The sequence below is a fragment of the Cibotium barometz genome, chromosome 35 (assembly GCF_041138505.1).
Source record: "Cibotium barometz isolate CiBa-2024 chromosome 35, ASM4113850v1, whole genome shotgun sequence".
NCBI classification, from domain to species: domain Eukaryota; kingdom Viridiplantae; phylum Streptophyta; class Polypodiopsida; order Cyatheales; family Cibotiaceae; genus Cibotium; species Cibotium barometz.
In genome coordinates, this window is record NC_141080.1 from 14,141,926 (window position 1) to 14,162,418 (window position 20,493).

A 20,493-nucleotide genomic window follows, 5' to 3' on the forward strand; every position below is an offset into this window, starting at 1 on the left:
ACAAGTAAAAAATACACAAGCACATTGAGTTTGAAAAAAAAAAGTGTTCCTTTAAAGAGCCAAGATTTACAGGTAAGGAATTTATAGATAACCTCTAAACAACATGATACATTGGGTTGAATAATGAACCCCCTCAAGAATGTGGTCCACAGGGACCGATAAGTTTCTCACTTGAAAGGCCTTGTGTAACTTCTCAATGACCTATTCTAAGGGTTGCTTAGCCCCAATTGATATCAATGGTAGCTGAAAAGATCATCTGCATGTACAGAAGTCGTACAAGCCGTACACAGGCTGGCATTACAGTTTGCACACGTGCCAGATGTCACAGCCCATATATGGCAGAAACTAGCTCTGTACAGACGCGAAGATATCAACCGTACAGGGGTGCAGATCTGGAGGTATAGGTGGTTGTTCATACAGGTCTGCTGTCCATACAGTCTCTGGTGTCTGTACAAGAGCTTCCATACAGAAGTGGAGCTTATGAGAGGGTTGGGCTGGAGGGTGCTTTTCCCTGCACGGGAAGTTATGTGGGAGGTGCTAATCAAAGCTTGGCTGTCAGTTCTTGAATCTTTGATTAGCACACTGGAAAAAGGACAGCCTGGTTTTACGTGCAGTAATTCCACTTTGGATCATATCTTCACTTTCACAGCTGCTATTGAGGAAGCTCATGCTCATTGTCAGAATTTCTACTGCTATTAAAGAAGCACATGCTCATTCTTAGAATTTCTACTGATATTTTGTGGACTCTAGGAAATCTTTTGACAACTTCTATTAAGTATGACCAAGTTACAAAAAATTCAGGACAAACTCCTGTAAAAGCCTCATACAAATGGAGAAGAATTGAGGCAATTGTAGCCAATCCGGGAAGTGGAAATGCCATGAAGGCCCTGTGGCTATATATGTGAAGAGAAAATGATGGTCCCATTCTTCCATGAAGGAAGAATTGAGGCAATGCTGCAATTGTAACCAATCCGGGGAGTAGAAATGCCATGAAGGCCCTGTGGCTATATATGTAAAGAAAAAACGATGGTCCCATTCTTCCATGAAGGAAGCTCTCCTGGCTACTGTGGTGTGAGGAGCAATGAATCTTGCCCTACATGGCCATAAGGGTGTATACAATATCCTCCCAGATTACTAAGCCTACAATGTCCAATGATGCAAGGCAAGATCAAAGCTGAAACAGAGATACAGACACCACCCTTGGTACCAACAGCTGGTGACCAAAAGGTGTGTCCCGAGAGACGCTTGCTTGATCTCCCACACTTGCTAGCATCTAGTTTATGCTCTTGTAAGAGCAATACATCCATAGGTCCACCTGTGATTGCACAATGAAGTTGGGGTTTTTACAATTTGTTTCTGCCGACGCGGGAAAAAACCCCCAAGACCCTGAATGTTCCAAGAGAGAATCCTCATAAGGACTCAGAGTAGGAACGACCAGATCTCGTGGTCGACGAAGGACCCCCTTTAGAGGCGGAAGTACGTCTCGCATAGGTAAGGGAGGGAAAATTTGACGATGTAAAACTTACCTCTCTCCCACTTCAAGGAAAAGCCAGGGCTAGTCCTCAAAACTGGAGAGGTACCATGACAATGCGAATGTGCAACATCATCCTCAAGGGTACAATCATCCTGTAACTGTAATGCAACATCCTCATGTGAAGGATCCAGATCATGTGCCTACAAAGCCTCATTCTCCAAAGAAGGATCAACATCCTGTGAGGCAAGAGCTGCTCCACAAGGGGTGTGGGTGAAGGGGCAAGTAGAGGGGTGTGGGTGAATCCTCCCAAATTACTGAGTTACTAAGGAAGCTCTCCAGGTGGTATCCACTATAGCTCCGAAAAGGACTTGTCTAGTGTTCTTGACTGTGCTAATGGAAGTGATCTACATCCATACTTTAAGGTCTAAGGTCACATTACTCCTTAGTGGATTAATAGATAAAGATTTTTTTTCTAAGGTTCTATCATTAGGCTAGAATGGTGACACATCAAGGGCCGGGTGGCACTCCTGGCATGAATCACCATTGATCAAGGCACCTCTCTATTGTGTAGAAGAGGTGGAGAAGATCTAGGAAAGGTGGAGAGGAAAGTGGATCTAGGCACCTAGCTCATCAAGGCCTATAAATTCAGTTAGCTCATCAAGTGGATCTAGGCACCTAGCTCATCAAGGCCTATAAATTCAGTTAGCTCTCACTCACTAGGATCTGTGTAGGGAGTACAATGTGGTGCAACCTCTTTTGGTTAATATAATTCTTAGTGGAAACTATGCTCTCTTGTCATTGTGTTAGGTCTCATTAATTACGGTTAATCTCATTATGCTTAGCGCTAATCAACACTTAGTATGTATGTGAGGGTTAATCCTAGCTTAATGCTTAATCAATGTGAGCCACAGTCCTGGCTTTTCTCCGGAGTGGGCACGAGAGGTAAGGTTTTTGTCACCATTTGGCCACTCAATTGGTCCACCCGTGCTTTCTCATTATGTATGTGCATTGGATTGGTGTCCATGGCAGTTGCATATGCCGGGGATTGATGCCACTCATGTGATAATGTGGACTTGGCTTTCCGTTGGGACTTGTGCCTGTCTGTACATGCCCGGAAATGCTTCGAGGATTGGTGTTCCATTGGGTCTTGTACCTCATGTACTTGCCTGGAGCATGTCTATTTTAGTATATTCTCATGAACAGGGATTGTCCATATCAATGCTGCATTGCACAGCATTTTTATGTGCTTGCTTGCAATTGAATTTGCATGCTATTTTCATGCTTGCCTGACCAATGTGTAGTTTCAGGTAAAGGAACGCCTGCCCGTGAACCGTGTGTGTGAAATTGTTTACTGACATGGTTACGTGGCATGTGACAGGTGGTAAGTATTGGTCATAAACCTAGCCTTAGAAATTAGCATTAATTCATACACACTTTATTAAGTTTTGGTCGCCCAAGGACCAAAACTCACTTATAAATTATAACCAACCCTGTGTTCACATACACTGATGTCCTGAGGTGGACAAAACTCAATGCCCACCGCCCAGACCTTATCCCCTTTGTACAAAGGGAGCAACTAGCCATGTGTTTATCCCAGCTTGTACCACAAGTCACTTGTCCACTCTACCTGACATCTAGGATGGACATCTCATCGTATCTCTCTTCCCTCTCTCTCTAGAAGTTGGCGCCCCCCTTCTTAAGGCCTTTTGGCTATATTTTCTGCACTTTCTCCTTCCCAACTCGATATCCAAGCTTGCTAGTGTGTTTTCCAAGAGTGTTTCCAGGTGGTGTTCACATTCCCACACTCCCAATGACTGAAATTCAGCAAAATAGCTCTTATATTTGTTGTAAATTCTGGTCTTTTTACTGAAAACTCTAATTTCAGCAGCCTTCCTTTCTCAAGTTGAACCAAAGGGGAAGCTTTCCCAAGGTTCTGTTCATCCTCTTGAAGACTGTTGTCGCAAAGGATTGCGACAAATTGAAGATTTTAACACTCCAAATGCTTCCATCGTGAAGACTTCCGTTGTCATCGACTCTACTTACAATTGGTAAGCTTTGACGCTTAAATATGGAAGCAAGTAGCAGGAGGGAGGAGCAGGACTCCATGTTCACATACCCTGTGTAGTGTTCTCTTGTCCTACGTGCTCTATGGCAGATTGTTGCTACCTCGTATTGGTGGAACAATAGAGAGAAGATGGTAGGGAACATGGGCACTTGAGAGGGTAGTGTGAGTTGCAAGTGTACACTGACAACGACATTGTTTGCAATGCTGTATTCATATGCATTGGTATGGAAATTTGGTTAGAAATGCCCATGACACTATGTACTTGATTCTCCCAAGATCAATATACTTTATTTGAGGGAGGGGCGGGAGGGGCTATAGCCATTCTAGCTCATTGTGCATTTCTTGTTAATTCAGCAAATTACTTGTATTGAGCATGTTGTCCATTAAATCTTGGTGTATTTAAGTGTATTGATTAGCATTGTGTTCAACCAAGTCACATTGGTATCAGAGCATATGGTTCTCTTTCACTTCTATCGTGAAAGACGATCATCGGTCGTGAACACTAGGTATCTCTACACTTAGAACACTATGGACAGTCATATAGTGAATGTTGCAGATGCTAACACAAGAGACGGGGATAATGAAATGCATGCTTCCAATTCTTTACAGGAAGAACAAACTCATGTTGTGCACACTAGGGAACAAGAACATGTGGGACAGCCATCCCGTTGCAAAGAGAAAATGTAGAAAGAAGAGTGCATAGTCTTAAGTACTAAACTTACTCATATGCAGGCTCTTCTTTATGAACAACAAGAAGAATTGGAGCTCTACTACCGGAGGATACATTTGTACATGATTGTTTGAAGGCCAAGAAAGCTGAATTTATATGGATCATGCAATGGCAATGATTGCTCAAGGGTTGCACATGCAACCGAGGATGCCTATACCAAAAAGGCAACCATCCCACATGTTGGTATCCCCACAGGTGCTCGAACAAAAACTTATGTCTAAGAGGATGAATCCTCATGCTATTGGAGAGGAACCATCAACGACTTCACGCCATGCAGGAGTACCTTATGTATAGCCCATGATGGATGCAATATTTATGGCAGTGGTAAAAATGTGTGTCAAATGCCATTGCCGGCTGAATTGTGCATGCACAACACATGCAACATGGGCTACAATTTTTTGTTGGTGCAGGTATTCTGAATATCTCTCATGCCACTCATGCCCTCGAGTGTGCTCGTGTGGGAGAAGCTATGGGTGAAAATGCACCAATGTGTGTTGAGGAGGTAGCCATGCCTCATGCTTACAAGGCACATGTATCTATGCCTAATGCATCACCTTTTATTCCTAAAATGATGCCAGGAAGTTTGATGCATATCATGGAGAATATGATGCATCAAAGGCACTTGCTTTTATTGCCTAGTTTGATATTGCTTTTAGTGATGAGGATTTCACTCAAAAATCCATGATCTGGCATGTAAGCATGTTCATGAAAGGCACTGTTGCCCATTGGTGGCTCACAGAGAAGCTCTCACCGAATCCTGTTAGATAATGGGAAGAGTTCAAGGAGAGGTTCTATGCCCAATTCTTGCCTCCCAATGCATTGAATGAGATAACAATGAAGTGGGATTGGGTGAAGCAGAATGAGGGGAAAACGGTGAATGCATATGTGTAAAAGTTTTGGAAAGTGCTTTTGGAGGTGTCTCCATTTATGCATGTCATTGAGGCGGAAAGGAAGAGAAGTTTTCAATTGTGATTGCAACTCGTGTACAAAGCAGGACTACAAATGTATCCTCGTCACACCTTACATTAATCGCAGCCGCCACTGCCACCGAGGAATTGGAACTCAAGTTGAGTCGATCCAATAAGGCTAAACCCTCATTTCAAGGCAAAGAGAGGGTTGTCCAAAACCTGCAAAATAATGGACAGCCACCTAAAAAGGACCAAAACAAAGATAAAAATGGTCCAAAGGCTGAAAATAAGTCTACCAAGAAGCGTCCCTTCCAAGTGAGAGACTATGGTCTCTCTCCGAAAATGAAAAAGCAGTATATGAGCGAGAGAAAATGCTTTACTTGCGGTAGCACTGAGCATATTGCAAATGCATGGCCAAACAAGAAAAATCGTGATAATGTGAATGTATCAAAGTCCAATGTGCATATGGTTGTAACACTTCACACGATAGCAAAGACATGGTTGTATGTAAAACTTAGTGACAGCTTAAGGAACCATTGAGGAGCATCATGATGCCATGAGAGACCTGTGGGACTAGAGGAAAAGAAAATGCCATGGTCCCACTCCCGCACCATTACAACACGCTTTGCCTGTGCGGAACAAGAGGACCCCTGAATACGAGCCCAACTAGCCATGAGAGTATGGATGATATCACCCCATATAGTACTAATGCACTGAGACCCAATAATCCGGACACCCTCAATAGCCTCCGTGCATCTAGCTCTCAAGATCTGTCCTGTTGTAATACTGGCAACAATCTGGTATCAATCCTCCGTCTAGGGGGTGTATAATCAGAGTGAGGGACATCTTGCAATAAACCATGCTGGGCAATACCTCGACGAATGAAAATAGTAGAGTTTGTATCATTGCTCTGCTAGAAAAGTTGCGGACCAGACTGGGAAAGCCAAGCAACTGCTCCCCAAGTCACATGCATGGCACGGCCACTCAATTTGCCCATGAGTTGGACTATAGAACCCCAAATGTGCTCTGTTGGCACATTGTTTAATAGAGCATTCTAATTGGTGAGCAATAGACCTCAGAGATCTTTTAATTCCTTAACTTTGGGATGCTTTTTGGGCATCCAAAGGCATTGAAGTTTAGTCATGGTGTCTATTGCTTGTTTGCTGAGAAAAGATCATCCCTATTGAGATGAGTATCTACAATATTGAAAACTGTCCAGCACTGTGACGATACAACTTTCATATCCAAATGCGCTAATGCTCTACTTGTGCTTAAATCAATTAAAAATATGCTAAGCCTTTGAAGATGAGAGTGTGGTGGTGGAAGCAAGTGTCAATGGGTGAGCTAGGGAAGTAGATGGCCAGAGCTTCTTACATAAACCAATTCCTAGTCCCTCTGAGACTCCTTAATGCCTATAAAATTTTCCCAAAATGCCCAGCAACTCCATAGCCACATCTGTGGGTAGAGACCCTTAAATGTTTGGGAAATAGAACCTTAAAAAGAGTCTGATTTGTGATCTCAAAATAGATTTATTGCTAATTTCTTGTTTCTCTACCAAGGCTACCACAACATTGGCAAATAACCATGGGGTTACTATCTGAATCTGTCTCACAGGCAGACACCTGCATTTAGCTTGAGAGATTTGAGTAACTACCTTGTTCTCTAGATACATTGATGATGATGCTACCTGCTTGGCTGGGTTGCAACTTAGGATGTTGTAAACAAAAATGGTATGCTCCTTAGTTCGTTTTTACTTTACTTCTGCATGGGTTGTTTTGCTATAAGCAATCCAGATCTATTTATTTTAGAAGTATCACTCATGGTCTCTATAATCGAACAAGCTTTAGTCCTTTAAAGCCACTCTCGCTCTACACTTTCGAGATGTCAGGTTGCTTGGAAGAGGTTTCTTCCAAGTGGATTTTGATTCTGAGGACGCAGCCTCAAAGGTTTTGAAGAGCAGCCCTTTGCCACTGGGCCCGAGGAAGATATTCTTTCTTCCCTACTCCAGCTATTTTAACCCTATTAAGGAAGATCGGAACTGTTTCCCGATTACTCTCAGATTCCCAGGTCTTCCTCGCGCATATTGGCCTATGTTAGAGGCCATCGGGTCTGCCTTTGGGTTGGTTCTTCAAGTGCCCCCACTTCACACCTTGCCGACATCTTCTGCCCAGGTGGTCACTGCCTCGGCGGATGCTGTCCCCAGGGTCATGGTTCTTGCCCGTGACATTGAGCTCTTTGAGGACTATGTTTTGCTTTCGGGCCCTTGTGGCCCTTTGAAGCAACGTATGGAGATTGCAGGTAAACCCGATCAGTGCCGGGTTTGTCACCAATACGGTCACTTTGCTCGAGATTGTCCTCGGGCTCGAGGTTGCACGAGGCCTCGTAAGCGTGCTTCTCAGGCGCCACCTCCCTTGGTTCCTTCCCATCCTTCAGTCCGCCAGGTGTGGCGAGCTGTCTCTCACGCCCGCCCCTTGATGCAATTGATGGGAAGGCCTCCTCGGATCATGTACAGATAGATGATGTTTCTGGTCAGAGGGATGTGTCAGCTGATGCATCTTTGCAGAGAGACGATATCTGAGATAAGGATGATTCTGTTGATTCCTCTCTACTTGGAGGGGGTGATATGCAGGATGTTCAGCACAGTGGGGATCATGTATTGCACGATTTTCAGCATGATGCCATTGCCCTTGATGCTCCGTAGGGCGAATAGGTTTCTCGTACATATGCAGGTACTGTGCAGGGAATCGGACAAGGGCATGTCAGTGGACTTTGCTCCGTGGATTTTCCCGTCCTCCATCATTATGAGAGCCGTCCTCAAGCTGCCCATCATCTTCTTAGATTGGGGGTCAAACCCTCTTCTCTTCCATGAGAATCGTCTCATGGAATGTTCAGGGCCTTGGAGGGCTTCCCACCCATGGTAGGAAGCGCCTTCTGAAGTACCAGCTTCACCCTGCTGTTATACAGGAGGGTCTATGGATGTGCTTTTGTTGCAGGAACACAAATTGGATAGATCTCAGTGTGGCAAAATTGGTAAGATGCTTTCTGGCCACACCTTCTGGTCCTCGGCAGTTGGGACTAGAGGGGGTGTTTGTATTTCAGTGGTAGCATCTATTATACCTCATGTTATTGGGCATGGTGTTATCATCCCTGCTAGAGTGCAGTGGATCTTGAATATCTATGCACCTAACGTGAGAGGTGAAAGGGTGGCCTTTTGGGACACCATTACAAATGTCATTCCCCAGGTTGATCATTGGATAGTGGGAGGAGATTTTAATATGGTTGAGCAACCTTCTGACAAGAAGGGTGGACGCGAAGGGGGTTTACACCCTTTGGAGCAAACCTCATGGGAGTGGTTCGCGCTTTTCTTTTTTGGCAGGGATTGCTGGACTGAGGATGATTTCCAGAGAAGGCCAAATTCCTTATCTTTCTCTTGGCATAACCAAAGGAGCGGGGATGAGAGCATCTTTGCACGTCTGGACAGGTTTTCCATTGTTTATGGGAATGCAGGGAAGCGCAGAGGGTTTGGTCTACGATTGCACACCTCTTTGGTGGGATTAAGAGGGATGCTATCATTTCTTTTGGTTCTATCATTTGGTTGACACAGTCTGGGCCTCAACTGAGATTCGAGGGGACTGATAGGAGCTTGGCCATTATGGTTAGGCAAGGAGTTGCTCGACAGTGTTGTCTTCAGGATTTGCCACTTTCACACTTTGTCCCTCCGACACAGAGGTTAGACACCTCTTGGGAGATTATTGCTAGCATCTCAGCCTGGAATATCTGGAAGGCACCGAGGCCATTGAGGGTACTCCCGTTCTTGTTTCTCAGTGTCTTTGCAGGATTTGGAGTGATATTATTCACACCATCATGGCTACTTGGGCCAGAATCCACGGATCTTCGAGGGCTGCGGAGAGGAAGCGCGGCCAGTTTATGAGAGAGTGGGACATTGGTATCTTTTTCACGTCCTCTCATTCGGGACCCTATTGGTAGCACACGGCTCCTGATTGGTTGAGATCTCCGCCTTACTTTTTTCATACTTAATAGAAGTCTCCTTTTTGAAAAAAAAAAATTGTGCTGTGCAGTGCTGCATCCCCATAAACAATGTTGTATAGTCTCAAAGTCTGCGGCACATCTCGGGCAGGTAGGTACAACGAAAACCGATCTCCATTGATTGGTGGGGAGACTGTAGAAAAATGGGGGAGAGACAGAGATAAAACTGAAACTGAAACTGAAATGAGAGCATAACTAGAAGGAAACACAAACCATAGACATACCTTGAGATGAGTGTAGACAAGACACAAGATTGATACTTTCATTGATGTGACACCCATAATATATAGGTGAGAGTACAAGAGCTGAGCATGAGTGCATATGGGATAAATCCCTGAGTGCCACGTGGCATACACTGAGATGACCAAGACTAAAAGTACTCCTAGTGAGCACTTATTTCCAACACCCTCCTTAAGTGGACACTAGGAGGAAGACAAAAGACAAGACTATGACAAAAGATAAGACCAAGACAGAGAGACTAGACAAGGATTGAGAGACAAGCTAGAAGACAAGATGGACAAGACTAGAAGACAGAAGACAGACATAAAGACTGATAGACTGAGAGACAAGACATGAGAGACAAAAGATCCTGAGACACCCCTCCTCAAGTGATATCCTCATATGGGTCCACAAGGGTAGGGACAAGAGTGGATCATAGACAGACAGAGAGAGAGACAATCAACCAGTAGAGTGGTCCCACAGAGAGAGAGACTTTCAGATAGACATGAGAGAGACTGACAAATAGAAGATAAATGGGGACATAGACAAAATGCCAAAGACATGTGGGTAACTAATCCACAAAAGATAGGCATATAGACTGATTAAGACAGAGTGTCAGAGACATATGACTGTAAGATCACAACACATAGACAGAGAGACTGACTGATTGTAGATAGACAGAGAGATGGACCTTGATAGATAATCCCTCCTCAAGGCCAATCCTCCTGCTAGAGCGGGTAATGCAAGGGTGCCTCTTGGATAGGGACAAAGATAAGTCCATGTAGACAAATAGACATGATATTACCCCATGATCTACATCATTGGTGATCAATGGTGGTAGATAGCTTGAAAAACATAGATAATTATGAGAGAGATGGGAAGGTCTTACCAGATTTGGCAGTGTCTAATCCCGTACAAGATAGAGAAGTAAATGAAATTCAGAACTGAGATTTTTATTTTTCAAGAGATAGAGAGTAAACTGAAAATAGAACACAGCATACACTTGATTTCTGCTTTCATGTAGAAAAATGGGGGAGAGACAGAGATAAAACTGAAACTGAAACTGAAATGAGAGCATAACTAGAAGGAAACACAAACCATAGACATACCTTGAGATGAGTGTAGACAAGACACAAGATTGATACTTTCATTGATGTGACACCCATAATATATAGGTGAGAGTACAAGAGCTGAGCATGAGTGCATATGGGATAAATCCCTGAGTGCCACGTGGCATACACTGAGATGACCAAGACTAAAAGTACTCCTAGTGAGCACTTATTTCCAACAGAGACCCCCATGTAAAAATAACCAAAAGAAATGAGAGATCTAGCTCCTTCTGTATGAATGCCAAAGCGTATTCCAATATCTGCGCTGTATCACTGGAGAGATATCATAGCTCTCCCAATGAGGTTTGAGAGTACGGATCCTATGCATCTATCGAGTGATGAGAAGCCTGGCATTCTGGACCATGAAACTGAAAGAGGGAAGGCCTTTCAATGGATTGAAGGCATCAATCCACTCCCACTCTCCTGGTTCCCACTGAAGATATCTGATAGGACTACCACCATATAGCCACAAACACTAAGAGCCCTGAGTTACTATTTGAGGAGAAGGATCGATGAACCAATGCTTTCCCGAACAACCAACCATCCTCACTGGACTAAGCCTAGTATCTGGGATGATCCCCTCCATGCTACATCTCCTCTTTCTCCCTCCAGGCATGACAGAATAGATGATGCAATCTGTAGCTTCCTGGCCTAGGAGAGCAATGACCTGCAAAGGTATGTCCATCCTCGAAAAGACTCCCAACCAATTCGGATGATAGTCTCCATGAAAGGTCCTAGAGAGTCACTCATGTGGAATAGCTGCATCAATATGATCAATACATATAAGAGAGCCCCTAAGATGTTGAATGGATGCAGCTCTCCGATCCAATAGGAGACTCTCAAAGGTCTTCCAAGCAAGAACTGTGTATGCGTATCTCTCCCATCCTGATCGCTGCATGTAACGAGATGCGCCAAGTGGCTGACCGGCCTCATCCCTGATGAACTCGTTCCAAAGACCTAGGAAGCTTTTTTTCGCAAAAATGGTCTCATGCTTCTCCATGCTCTAACAATGGCCGCAATAAGAGGGGAAGATGGTGTCCTGATATCAGCCTCTGTGAACAAAAACCGTGTGCTGGGTAGCCAATCTCTCCCAACACGAGGTGTACATTTGGAAATCTGAGACAAGAAAAAATCCTTTTCCAAGGCTCAGTGCCTGGTAGGCAATCTCTGATCACAAGTTTGCAGAGCAACGCCTTGCACTGACCATTTGGATCAATAATATTCAGCCCCCTCCCTCTTGTCTGGGCTGAATAACTATGAGCCAAGTTACCTTCACACGAGTGTTTGTTGTGCCATCCAAACCCAACAAAAGAAAATTGTGGATCAATCTCCACAATTGATCAATGCACAAACGAGAGAAGCACCGACAAGAGGTAATAAACCAAGCCGAGGCAAGCAATACCTGATTAACCACCAAAGCTCTGGAGGCTAAATCTAACCTACTGGAGCTCCAATGAAGAAGCTTCTTTTGGATGCTCATAAGTACCGGAGCAAACTAATGTGCAGGAGAAATATCAACCCTAACTTGGCATCCCAAATATCTAGCAATGCATCCTCTACTAATCCAAGTAAACCCAAGCTCTGCACCCTATGCAACTCTCGGTGAGTAACTAATCCAAAGCCAACAGATTTGTGCCAATTAATGAGCGCCCCTACTGCCAAACAAAACTCTTCCAGTTCTACCCGGAAGGAACATTAGCATATGTGTGAGGCCTCCAAGAACATGGTTGTGCCATCAGCTAACTCAGAGTCAACCGACTCCTCTTGACTACGAAGAGGCAACCTCAATCCAGAAATACCAGCAGTGGAGCGGAGGAAGATGCTCACCGCCTTTGCTACTATGATATATAATAATGGGGCTAAAGGGTAACCCTACCGTATTGAGCAAGAGATTTGAAACCGCTCTCCTCTATACAGTGGGCATCATGATACATGCATGAAACTCCCTTGATCCATCTCTGAAAGAAACCCATATGGCTAAGGGTACCCTCAAGGAAGTCCCAATCCACTCTATCATAGGCCTTCTTAGAATCAAAGATGCTCCTTCCGTGTAAGAATCCATTATGAGTATCATGAATGACATCTTGCAAAATTGGTTGCAATCTAATGCTTGTTGCCTTAGCAAGAATCTTATATGCAGTCCCAAGTAGGGTGATAGGTCTCCATTGGCAAATCAATGTCTTATCCCCACTCTTAAGGATAAGATAGATAAGTCCCTCAGTGAGAGAAGGCAGCATAGAACTAGTCCCACATCTCCTCGAGAGCCGATGTGATCTCAGCCCCGATCTCATCCCAAAAAGTAATGGAAAAAACAAGGGAGAGGCCATCCTCCCCTGGTCAGTTACTATGAGGTAAGGCATGAAGAGCATGACTAAACTCCTACATAGAAAAAGGGGCATCCAGGATGGCACACATCTCCTCAATAATCAAATGTGGCGATGCATTCCTTGTGACCCGTGTCTCAAGTCAGAGTGAGGCTCAGCACTAAGAACCTGGCGATAGAAATCAATGGCAATTTGTCTAACCATAAGAGGATTTGAATGAAGAGTGCCATGTGAATTCTGCAACTGCCTGACACTATCTCTGGCATGAGATGGACTGTGAGTAGCAAAGAAATGTGAGTTGCATCTTCCACCCATTTGGGTCCAAAAGGATTCTTAGGCATGGTAATGGTACTCTGCATGCTGCTCAAGAGAGTGATGAAGCTCTGCCCTAACAGTACATAGGGAATCTGCAACCCATTGAGCATGAGGATGTTTCTCGTGCTATTTTTGTAAGGCAGCCAGTCTACGTCCAATAGCCCTTTCTAAATCCAAGGCCTCTTGCCTCTTAGAAAGGGCATGCGTGATAAGTCACTAATATCATAGAGAGTAGAGGCTAGCCTTTGCAAGGCCTGTGAGAAATCATGAGATCTCCAAATATGAAGCATGCGATGTGATAGCTCTGCATCTGAGAGCAAATGATCAGGGATGCGTACATGGCGACTCGGATCTCTAATGCATAAAACCACTGGGCAATGATCCGATTTAGAGATGCTTGCAGCAATAAAAGTATGCTCCCCTCTGTCAAGCACCCAATCATGCACATAAAATCGGTCTAACCGTGCCTAAATACATTCTGCATCCCTTCTCCTGTTAGACCATGAATAAAGAAGAGTGGATGGTCTCCTTGAAATGTCATCCTCATGCCAACAATCTCTGCCATGAATGGACAGTATAAACCTCTCCCAAGCCGCGCTCTCTAGAGGATGCACCAAGCCCTCATGTCCACCTCTTTTATCCATTGGCATCTCAACCATGTTAAAATCCCCACCAATAATCCAATGGTCAGCATGAGGCATCAATGTAGTGAGAGATTTCCAAAAGACATTCCTCTCACCTCTATAGTTAGGAGCATAGAGGTTAAGAATACCAATGCGTCTAGTACCCTTCATAAGAAGAATCCACTGCGCTTTCGCAAGCAAAATGACACCATATCCAATGATGCAAGGCAATACCAAAGCTTAAACAGAGATACAAACACCACCTTTGGTACCAATAGCTGGTGATCAAAAGGTGTGTCCCGAGAGAAGCTTGCCTCATCTTCGACACTGGCTAGCATCCAATTTATGGTCTTGCAAGAGTAATACATCCATAGGTCCACCTGTAACTGTACAATGAAGCTGAGTTTTGACAATTTGTTTCTGCTGACATGGAAAAAGGCCCCCAAGACCTTGAATGTTCCATGAGACAATCCTCATAAGGACTCAGAGTAGGAACGACTAGATCTTGTGGTCATCGAAGGACCCCCTTTAGAGACGAAGATATGTCTCGCATAGGTAAGGGATGGAAAATCTGACGATGAAAACCTTACCTCTCGTTCCCACGACGGTGAAAAGCCAGGCCTGGTCCTCAAAACTGGAGAGGTACCATGATAGTGTGACTGCGCAACATCATTCTTGAGGGTGCAAACATCCTGTAACTGTGATGCAACATCCTCCTATGAGGGATCCAAATCCTGTGCCTATCAAGCCTCATCCTCCAAAGAAGGATCAATATCTTGTGAGGAAAGAGCTAGACAAGGGTTGGGGTGCTCCACTAGGGGTGCAGATAGAGGGGAAGGTACAAGGGCACCTGCCATCTCTAGCCACAATCCAACGTTGTGTGGTCTGCTGGGGCAAGTCTGGGCAACTGCAAAAGGCATCTGATGGGTAGGACCACGCCGCCTCCTAGCATGGCCTCTCGATCTGGGACAATCTCTAGCAATGTGGCCCTATCTCGATGACAAATCTGACACTGGTTAAGTCTGCTTGCAATCTCCATCCTCTTGCAAAAATGAGAGCCGTCAGGTCTTTGAAGCATGATACGGTCGTCAGTAATCGATGGATCAGGAACAAGCACAAAGGCTTGGGGTACACCATTAGAAGTGGCGGTACCAACCGCGAAAGCTAAGGTGAGAGAGCCCGGAAGGGCCAATACCTCTAGAATGCGGACAAAGGATGCCCCTATGGAAGCTAAGAGCTTCCAATAAGACCGAGGAAGAGGAGGGAACCGCAGTGAGACCGGGGTAAGGCGCTAATCCTCCGCCATTGGATCAAAGCCCACCTGGTACTGAAAGAAGAAAATATTCCTAGGGCTAAGAGGGAAGGGGCTGCCAGCCAACACCTAAGAAGTGGCTTTTGGAGAAGTCCACCTGGAAGAAGCCTCGGCCATGAAGACGAGTATCCTGGAAGTGCACAATCAGCTCCGAAGGGAGAGCGGCTAGAAGACATTCACGGGCCTGCAAACGAGAGGGGCGGGAGCCATAAACCCTCGCAACAAGGGTGGCCTGGACCTCAATGTCAATGTCATGCTCAAGAGAGGTGAGCTTGTCTTGCGAAAAATTGATGATTCTCCTGGCCTATGGGGGTGACGAAAGATTGGTTGTGGTAGAAGCAATAGAGCTAAAACTGTGGGGGTGATGAAAGATTGGTTGTGGTAGAAGCAATAGAGCTAATCGAGAATGGGCGGCCGACTCGAATCCAAATGAAAAAATGTTGCTCAAGGAAAGAGGCGGCGGGGGGAGGAAGAGTCAGGTGAGAGCAAGGAAGAGGAAGTAGTAGGGAGCCGGAGCAAGGTAGCTGAGGAGGCGAGGATGGAGGCAGGGGACAAGGCGGGTGCAACAGAGGCGGAAGCAGATGTGCAAGGCTGTAAGACTAGCAATAATCTGTAGAGGAACCTTGGTCCCTCAAAAAAGCCCAAACCAAAAGTGAGGAGATCCATCCAGAAAAGCCCCTGTAACCGAATGGTTGGGTATGGCTGCATCAATTTGCATAATCCTCCGACTAGCTCCCCTCAAGTGCCCAGAAAGGCCAGCCCTCTGATCCTCCGTGAGGCTCTTAAACCTCTTCCACTCTAGGATAGAAGGAAAAAACATCTCCCAAGTAGCCCAATGGATATGTGTGGCAGCGCCAAGAGACCTACCATGCTCATCCACGATCAAATCATTCCACAAAATGGGCTGTTTGTAAGCCTCCTCAATTGACCGAGGAGGTATATGAACTAGAAAACTTCTAATGCGCTCCCAGGCCCGAAGATGGGACCTAACCAGAGGGGAGGAGGGGAAGCGGTGATCTGCCTCCGAAAAGATGAATCGTGAGCTGTAGAGCCAGTCTCGCCACCCCTGATTGGAGTGCATCTCATAACCTGTTCCATGAGAAAGTCTTTCCAAGGCTCAGTGCCGAGAAGAAATCCTCGGACAATCAACTTGCAAAGTAGCGCCTTACGCTGCACCTCTGGGTCAATGATATTCAATCCCCCCTCATGCTTAGGTCTGATAATGGTTTCCCAGCCAACTCTAGCCCGGGTGTGTGCAATGCCATCCAACCCTGACCACAAAAAGTTCCTAATGAGGCAGTGAAGTTGGCCGATGCATCCTCTATGAAAAACCCAACATGAGGTGATGAACCAGGCCATGGCCAATAGCACTTGGTTAACCACCAACACTCTGGATGCCGGATCAAGCTTCCTGTTGCTCCAAATTCCAATGCTGAAGTTTGCTCTTAATGCTCATGAGTAAAGGTGCAAACTACTGTGCTGGGGAATTGTCAATGCCAACCTGATAGCCAAGGTACCTGGCAGTAGATCCTCTCTCAATCCAAGTAAACCCCACATCTAAGCCCCAATCTATCTATGGGGAGTCACTAAGCCAAAATCCGACAGACTTGTGCCAATTAATGTTGGCACCTGCAGCCAAACAAAACATATCCAGGGCTGTCCGAAAAGCACAAAGACAAGCATGTGAGGCCTCCAGAAACATCGCCGTGTCATCTACTAACTCTGAATCCACAAGCTCATCCTCTCTGCATAAAGGCAATCTGAGACCCGTGATGTCTGAGGTGGCCCGAAGAAATCTGCTCATGGCATCTGCCACAATGAGAAAAAGTAGGGGAGAAAGGGGACAACCTCGCCGCACCGAGTGAGAAATCTGAAAGCGCTCACCCCGTCCCCCACAGGCCAAAACCATGCTATGGGCCTCCCTATAAAGGCAAGAGACTCCTCTGATCCAATCTTGGGAGAATCCCATATGTGCCATTGTGCCTTCCAAAAAACCTCAATCCACTTTGTCGTATGCTTTTTCAAAATCCAACAGAAGGATGGCAAGGGGTTGGTGGCTAGCTTTAGCCCACTCAATAGCTTCTCAAAATGAAAAAATGTTATAAAAAATACTCCTTCCTCGGAGAAAACCGTTATGTGTCATGAATGATCCTTTCGAGGACCGGTTGCAGCCTCATGCTCACAGTCTTAGCTAGGACTTTATATGCAGAACCTAATAACATAATCGGCCTCCATTGCCTGAGGTTGGTTTTATCCCCACCTTCTGGGATAAGGTGGATAAGGCCCTGCATAAGATGGGGTGGCATCATACATCTCCTTCAAGGCAAGAGTGATCTCATCCCCAATGTGATCCCAAAACTGAATAAAGAAAGATGGGGAGAGACCATTCCTAGGGCATTTTCCTTTTGGGAGAGCCAACAAAGCCAGCCTCAATTCATCCATCGAGAAAGGAGCATCCAAAGAGGAACACATATCATCTGTAATGAGTTTGGGCATGCACTCCCAAACTTTTTGTTGTGCAACATCTCTGTGTGGAGAGGGTGCCTTTGTAGACAACAAAATCCGATAAAAATCTGAGGCAATACTCCTTACCATATCCAGTTCAGTCTACCGTTGAATGGCTCTTGCCTCATCGCGAAGGTATCTCACCTTGTATCCATTCTTGCCACTCTGGTGAAACCACTGTTACTTGGAGCTTAGGCATGACATCATAAAGGTGCTCTAGAAGAAGCCACATGTAGGCAAAGCGCGTCGAGGATGGAATCTTCATCTCCAAGTCATTGTGATGGCGGGAGATAGCAAGGGCCTTGACTTTTTGACTGAAAAAAGTGACAATTTGAGTGGCTTGTGTCACCACACTCTAACTTGCCTATGTCCTCCATAAGCAAGTCAAGGCAATGAGAGGCACAAGGAGTCCATACTATTGGACTTAAACTCCTCAAGCAAGCGGTCCATCTTGCGAGACAATTGGACACATTGTCCGTAACCACTTTAACTACATTTTCGGGGCCAACCTACAAGAATGATGGACCATGGATCATGGATGAAATCATGCATGATGCATGAAAAAGGAAAAGAAATAAGACTTGAAAAGTTGAAAGTTGAGTAAAAGGTAAAGGCTAAACTTTAAGGCTTCAAACTCAAAAATTAAAATTGTATCTTACCTCGATTATGGCTTGTCGAATGTGGTGATAGATGACCTCGTCCGAGGTTTTCTTCCCCGCTTTCCGACATCCACGGCCCGCAAGAAGTACGTGCCAAAAGGGCAAGATAATAGAATGTTGAGGATGCCCCTCTTCTTTCTATCGGTCCATCCGTCGGAGAGGATGGAACACCCATACGTCACCCATCCCGCTCGGACAGGCTCGAGGGTCTTGTTGATTCTCTCCTTTTCTTCATCAAGTGCCTTCGTACGCATGTCGTTGTAGGTGATACCATGCCAAGGGCCATGGCATGGTCCTACTTCCGTAATGGCCCTCACCATCCTTTGCCATTGAGGAGTTTTGAGGACACGAAATGCGCGATTGCACTCAATGATCGTGCGTGCAATCTCCACATTTGCGCCTTGTTGCTTTGATTGGACCCAAGAGAGAGAGGCCACATTTGCTCCAATGGAGCCTCCAAGAGTGGCTTGCCTCTTGTGTGGAACCTCAAACTCACTTGGCCTCTTTGATGAGGGAGTGGAGTTCGTGAAGGGGGAGAAGGATGCGGAGAATGATGAAGAGGATGTATCCCTTGCCGGCGGGATGACTTCGTTCTTGAGCGGTGGCAACGGCGGGGGGGACTCTTCCACTATCACTTGCCTTGCCAAGCAAGGAGTACTTCTTCACAATGCTATCGGAAATGTCTTGAGGGATCATCTTGCAAGGCGCAATTTGCCCTCCCATCTTGGAGAGAAGTGCAAGAAGCCTAGTGGCACTACTAAACCAAGGACGTAGCCCGTCTGTTTCTCAAGCATTGGTATCCAATTTGTGGTTTGCCTAGCACCATAACATCAGACAGAGATTCCAAGTTTACCTCGCATTTCTGGAGGACATTATTTGAAAACTTTGGAACTAAGTTGCAGTTGTCTAGTGCATTCCATCCCCAGACGGATGGCCAGACAGAAATTTATAATCAGTTGGCCTTTGATGTCCTCAAGTCATATTGTCATGACCAGCAGTCCAAATGGGAGCACTATCTTCCGTTGGTCCAAGCTATCTTGAACGACACTCATTCATCCAGTGTCGGACGGACTCCATATGAAGCAGCCTTTGGTCATCGTTCTTCTTCTCTTTTGACGAGAATGGTGTCTCCATCTTTAGAGGCTAATAAAACCACGGAAGCATTTTCCGAGATTATTGAGTCAGTCATGGACCGCTTGACCAAAGCTCAGGAAGCATATAGCAGACAGGCAAATAAGTCTAGACGAGATGTCCACTTCAAGGAAGGGGATTGGGTCTATTTGCGTATCATGAAGCAGAGATTGAAACAAGTGGGCAAACGTTGTCCCAAGCTTTCATTCCGTAGTTTTGGCCTTTTCCAAGCTAAAACCATATGTTGGTCCAGAAGTGTTTGATGTTTCAGATGAACAGCAGCCAGACGTGGTAGACGAGGCAGAAGTGATTGAGCCTGAGCAGATCCTTCTTCATCGATGGAAGCATGGTTCCGGTCGACGGATTCGTCAGTTCTACACGAAATTCCGAGATCGAGGTACCCACGAAGCCGTATGGCTCGACGAGGAGTTCTTCCAGGAGTACCCCCAGTTATTGGCGGACTACTTGGAAGCCATGAACCTGCCGCCAAGCTAATCAGGAGGGAATGTCACATGCACTCTGCACTCAGTGCATGGTGACAAGATGGCTCATCATCAGAAGTGCAACAGTGTACAATTTTAGAACCCAATAGGATGATAATTGTCGTACGCCGTGACCCCATTGTACATCCTCAGTCCAGGCAGGCTTAGTTCCGTACGTCGTACGACTGAAATCGTACGTACTTGCTGTACGGTACGGTACCGTACGGATTCGTACGATACCGTACGATTTTTTTATTTATTTATTTATTTTTTTTTTTTTGTCGTCGTCGTCGTCGTCGTCGTTGTTGTTGTTGCTGTTGCGTGGAGCAATTTCAGTCTTCTAGAGAGCCATTCATCGCCATTTGCAGCCTATAGGGAGCTGTTTGTCAGCGTGTGCACTTGCCATTGCCATATTAGGCAAGCGATCATATTGCCTGATGAGGAGGACGAGGCAATCTTCATGGAGCTCTATAGTGAGCTTGTGGCAGCAGATACTCGCAGCACCAGGAGTCAGCATGGACGGGGGCCCGAGCAGTTGGAGTTCATAGGCCTCCGCCTTCGGCATCGGCAAAGGGTGGCCTTCGCACATA

At 45.6% G+C, this 20,493-nt stretch overlaps 1 protein-coding gene across 13 annotated transcripts in view; it reads right to left on the reverse strand.

Annotated features, from left to right (window-relative positions):
* LOC147618182 (putative cyclic nucleotide-gated ion channel 20, chloroplastic) overlaps positions 1–20,493 on the reverse strand; it is a 155,514-nt gene that overhangs the window by 10,022 nt on the left and 124,999 nt on the right. The gene's annotated exons all lie outside the window — the stretch shown is intronic.